General features: G+C 36.6%; 1 long non-coding RNA gene across 1 annotated transcript; it reads right to left on the minus strand.

Moving 5' to 3' along the window:
- Positions 1-1493: 1493 nt before the first annotated feature.
- Positions 1494-5625, minus strand: LOC135265675 (uncharacterized). The gene is made up of 2 exons (XR_010333453.1): positions 2947-5625; positions 1494-2894 (listed from the first exon to the last, which is right to left on the minus strand). It is a non-coding gene; the product is annotated as an uncharacterized LOC135265675 (long non-coding RNA).
- Positions 5626-6096: the final 471 nt, after the last annotated feature.

Genomic DNA, 6096 nt, shown 5'->3' on the forward strand with positions numbered 1-6096 from the left:
TGTCGGTGGAGGAGCAACAGAGACAAACTATCGCCAACTTGGAACAGCAGTTGGCCGAAGCCCGAGCCGCACAAGCCGCACTTCAGTCGGACCGAACAGGAACACGCGACATAGACGCTAACATAGAAGAGATCAAGAATACCAACTTAAAGTTGCCGTCGTTTTGGCAGAGAGACCCCGCGCTGTGGTTTGCCCAAGTGGAGGCGCAGTTCCACGCGTATCGAATCAAAGCAGACCAGAGCAGATATTATACGGTCGTCGCAGCGCTCGACTGCAGCGTGCTCCAGGCAGTCTCCGATATTTTGACAAACCCTCCTGAGACAAACAAATACGAAACCATCAAGACAAAATTAATATCGGCGTACAGCGACTCGCAGGAGAAACAGCTCCGGAGGCTTTTGAATGAACTGGAGTTGGGCGACCGAAAACCATCCCAGTTGCTACGGGAGATGAGAACCCTAGCAGGAGTACAGGTGAACGAGGAAGTTCTCCGTACTTTGTGGTTACAACGCCTACCGGCCCAAATTCATCTTTGGCTTTCGGCGAGCGAAAGCACCGGCATTGCCGTCTCGAACTCCAGGCCGTCAGGTTACTAGCTTTTGTTTATTGTGACGTCATCGTAAGAGTCGTGACATTTGTTCGCATCGTTTGAATTTTTTGTACTTTTTGGTGTTTTTGAGTGTTTTTAAGTAATTTGTTGTTGTTTACGAATTTGTTGTTTTGTGGTTGCGTTGTAGAGAATGAATTTTGTGTGTTTATAGTCTTGTGTGACGTGATTTTGCCAATTATAGGTTAGGATAGTTTTGCATTATTTTTGTTTATAAATTTGGTTTTATTGTTTTTAATCGTTTAATTTGGTAATAAATAAGCAGATAAGGTATATTTCAGTCTCTAAATCTAACATACTTAATCCTATTATATTCCTAATTTTAGAAAATGCCGAATAAGTGTTGTGTTCCCAATTGTGTGTCCAACATGAATGGTCCTTACGTACCTATGTTTTCCTTTCCCAAACAAGAATCCCTGCGATCATTATGGTCAAGAAAGATACCCCGAACTAATTGGACTGTTACCAAGAACAGTCGTGTTTGTGTGAAACATTTTCGGGATGATTTTATAATAAAATATCACGAAGTGACCAGAGATGATGGTTATTATTACTTTCTGTACTTTTGCTAATAATTACCTTTTACTAATTTTTACTATTATAGGCTCCCGACTAACCTTACCAAGACAGAGACTAACCCTTAAAAGTGATGCTTATCCATCACTCTTCCCTGACCTTCCTGCTTATCTTTCCGAAAATGTTCCTGTCAAACGAAAAAATCCAGCCAAGAGATTCTGTTCCCTGAATGACGTTCACCATGAAACGCGGGTTGAAAAATGTGATGAAATCTTAAATGAAATTGAAAGTTTAAATGAAATTATTGCCAAGTTACAGTGCAAAGAATTAATATTTAATAATTGGATTGTGGAAATGAAAGAAAGCAGCATTTATTTTTTCAAAATTGATTTTAACGCAATCCCAGAAATTGTTAAAACTATAGTACTTAATCATAACTTAACTGTTACAATAATATTTAAAAAAGTTACACTGCAAACAAAAAAATATCAGTATCTATTAGGACCAAATTTATTATGTGACTCATACAGTAAATTACGAGATTTAGTTAATGCTCTTGATAATTTAAGTGAGGTAGAAGTAACCCGGTCGGAAGTAGTTGATACGGTATCAAGCCTAATTACAGAGTATGTTGGAAAAGGTCAGACAGAACAACAAAATAGCAAAACAAAATTTTTCATTGAACAGCTAAATTTTCTTAAGTCAGAAAAACATTGCTATTCCACAGATTTTCTACTATTTTGCTGCACATTTTCGTTTACTTTCCCCGCTGCTTACAAATTTTTAAGAGAGCAAAATGTAATCACATTACCTAATCCAACATATCTCAAAACTTTTAATATTAATAGTAATTTAGGTTCCGGCATTAATGAGTCATTACAGATGTATTTAAGGAAAAAGTCAGAAAATTTAAACGACCATGAACGTCTGGTGTCTCTTTACATAGACGAAATACACGTTAAACCTAAAATAACATACGCAGCGGGAAAAATTGTAGGGTTAGCTGAAAACAGTGATAATCTAGATGCTGCTACCACAATTCAAGCATTTATGTTTAAGTCTGTATTAAGTAAAAACAAAGAAATGGTAGCGTTATTTCCAGTGAAAAAGTTAGATGCAGATTATTTGCATGAAACTACTATTAAAGTTTTACAATTGCTTCACAGTTCCAGTTTTAGAGTTGTATCAATTACTTCCGACAATAACAAAGTTAATGTAAAATTATTTAAAAAATTATCTAACGGAAATATGGCCCCTTATATATTGAATCCTAATAATGAAAATGAAAGAATTTACTTACTTTTTGATACAGTTCACTTGTTAAAAAATATACGTAATAATTGGCTTAATGAAAAAACAAAAACCTTTTTTACTCCTTCATTTTCAGATCACTCTTCTATAATATGCTGCTCATTTACAAACATAATTAATTTATATGAATCTGAAAAATTCTCTGTTGTAAAAAAAGCTCCCGGTCTTTCATATAAAGTTTGTTATCCTAACAACTTAGAACGACAAAATGTTAATCTTGCATTACAAATTTTTAATGAAAAAACCATAGCAGGTGTAACAGACCAAGGTACAAAACAATTTTTAACCATTGTTAATCGATGGTGGAGGGTAGTTAACGTAAAACACCCTAGCAAAGGCAAACACTTGCGGGACATTTATGCCAATCCAATCATTAGTTCATGTAGTCTAGGTCTTCAATTCTTGCAGGCCTTTGTGTCCTGGCTTAAAAAATGGGAAGATATTGTAATTGTAGGCGTCCCTAAAAAAGCCCATAAACTTAGCAAAGAAACACATTTCGCTTTAACATTTACCACAAGTAATTTGATATTGTTAAGTGAATATCTTTTATATAACTTAAATTTAAAATATGTATTGTTAGGAAATCTACAAACAGATGTATTAGAACGTCGATTTGGGCAATATCGGAAACTTAGTGGGTGCAATTACAACGTGTCTGTAAAACAAATTCTTGAGTCTGAAAAAAAAATCAAAGTTAAAAGTTTGTTGCGGTTAAACACCAATAAAATTCAGATAAAGGAAATGATAAAAGAAATTAATAATATAGAGGATGAGGAATTAAATAAAAGAGACACGTTTGTAGTTGCATACATGGACGATATTATTTCTGATTGTAATAATATTAACATATCTTTTAGTACACTGGAGAGCTTAGTTTTTATAGCGGGGTATGTAGGGTATAAAGTTTCATGTAGTTGTAAATGTAAGAGCTGTGTAACGCTGTTAATTACGAAAACAAATCTTACATATGATTTTGAAGGTTCAGCTGATGCACTTATATATACTCAACATCTAAACAGAGGGGGATTAAAATATCCCACCCAATTTTCCACCCACATTGGAGAAGTGGCATACAAAGTATTCACGGTACTTACATGTGCAAAATTTGAAGCGAATTTTCTTCGTATAACGAAGCAGAAAGCAGTGCTGCGAACTTTGGTACTCGAATTGTTAGAAAATTTTCCTTTGCCTGAGTGTAAATGTGGCCAAAGTTCGCAGACACTGTTAAATAAATCAATTTCTGTTTGGGCTAATATTCTACTTAATAACTATACAAAAATCAAATCAAATATTGTTACTACTACAAGTAATAACAAAAGAAAGTTAAATACTTACAATAAGTAAATAAAACCTAAAAACCCATATCATTTTTTTTTATCTTACGATGATCTACGTAAAATTCTTCGTTATATTCTTATACTTTCGATCACACTTTTACGACTAATTTAAAACATATATAGCGAATAATAACATGTTGCATTCCATAAGAACCTGTGTTAAAACTTGGATAAAACGGTCATCTTTATATCGCGGTTATTCAAAATTTAGGCCCGTAAGGAGAATGTTTCTATTAATGGACGTAACTTTAGATGTTTAAGCACGGCTAGACGGTTTAAGCTATCAAAAAATATAAACTTTATTATATGTTTTTCGGGTAATAACAAACGGATAAGCTACTTTAAATCACAACGTATGTCACTATAAAAATTATAGTTGACCGATCGTTGACCACATTTGCAGTATCAGGATTCTTTAGATACACTTTTCCGTCGTTTCTTGCATAAAACGTTGGGCGCAACATAGTTAAAATTAATTTTTTTCAAAAATTCACAAAGTTAGGTTATGATCACTTAGACTCTTACTGTGACGTCACAATGTCAACATGCAGGCCTGGAGTTCGAGACGGCAATGGCACCGGGCTCGAGAAGATGGCGAGCGTAGCAGATAAGCTCACGGAAATCCATTCGGCAAATGCAATGGCGTCAGGTTCCATTGCCGCCATTACAGACGCCGCAGCAACGCCATTTAACGCCGTCGCACACAACGGCACCAGAGCCGAGCTGCAAACCATGCGCCGCGAAATAGCTGCGCTCACGACCTTGGTGGAACAGCTTTCCACCGACAGAGGGCGCCGGTTCGGGAGAGACCGTTCGAATTCGAGGGAACGCGGTAGGAGCCTATCACGTAGCGGCGAAGAAGGTTTGTGCTTCTACCACAACCGGTTCGGGAGAAAGGCAAAGAAATGCAGGCAACCCTGCAAGTTCTCCCAGCAGGGAAACTAGAAGGCCCGTCAGCAGTGGAGGCGATGTGTGACGGAGCAGATTCGCAGCAAAACCGCCTTTTTATTACTGACCAAAAATCAAGAATTCGGTATCTAGTCGACACCGGCGCCGAAGTTTCGGTCGTACCCAAGAGACTTGTGGGTAAGTCTACGTCGGGACAAAGTTCGCACGTGCTGTTCGCAGCCAAGTGTCCAAGCCTTGCTGAATTTGTAATTAAGTTTAGTATAACTTTGTAGTAAAATGTTTAGCAATGGTTCTCATTTATGGAGAATATTTGAAAAATGCTTCGTATGCTGCAAATTTATACACGTATAATATACAAATAAACGGGCTCCGAGTGAGTTTTCAAACACGTTGAAAATAGACTGCGGGAAAAATGGCCTCCAATTAAAAGAAATAAAAGAAGAGTAGCAACATCAGCTGAAAATGGAGCTACAGTTGTTGCAGTTATTATTAATGAAAATAGGTGGGATAGGAAGGAGTTCCGTGTATTCTTGGCTCTCTAGAAGTCCCGATATGACGCCTTTTGATTATTTCGTATGAGGAGTGCTTAAGAAAAAGTTTTATAGTGCACCTATTGTTGATCGGAAACATTTGGAAAACCGAATTGTTGGAGAGTGTGCGAATATTGCATCTAGAACACTTGCTGGTGCGAGAGGATCATTCTTAAGAAGAATTGATACATGATACGGAAACTGTCAGATCTGTGAATACCTTATAGATTAAGTTTGAACATTTAATTGCAAATGAATTTATTTACGTTTGACTAAATGGAATTCTAAAACTGGGGTAATGTCAATATGACTGATTTAAATTTGTCAAAATGAAAATACGATTACTATGTTTGATTAATTGAAACCAAATATTTTACTATCCACGTAATCTATGAAATGTAATGTTGGTTGCTTCAAAAAAAAAGGCTCATTATTACTCGTGGATCATCCTGTATATCAGAGTTATTGAGTAGCCCTACTTTTAAATCGATTTGTATAACCTTATTCGACTAGGAATACTGTACAACCATTGAGCATGTGGGCAAAAAAAACTGGAGACGAAATTCATAGTAAGAAATGTATCGACTACGTACTCGTATGGCTAAAAAATCTCTAACGCCGCCCAATATCCGAGGGACTGATGTAATCAATTAATCAATCAATCACCACTATCCAAAATCACTGGGTCAACCCCCCTCAGGCCTAATCGTTTTTGAGCAGGGCAACATAAACAAGAAAAAACATGTGTTACCACAACAATCCGTCGTAGGACGTTTAAAGAACATCTTACCTTGCCAGACCTTCGCCGGACAAGGACCAAACAACAATTTGATGCCACACATAACAACGATCCAAAACCGAAAACACAACAACGAGAAGACGCCAT

This window comes from Tribolium castaneum, chromosome 3 (genome assembly GCF_031307605.1).
Source record: "Tribolium castaneum strain GA2 chromosome 3, icTriCast1.1, whole genome shotgun sequence".
Classification (NCBI taxonomy): domain Eukaryota; kingdom Metazoa; phylum Arthropoda; class Insecta; order Coleoptera; family Tenebrionidae; genus Tribolium; species Tribolium castaneum.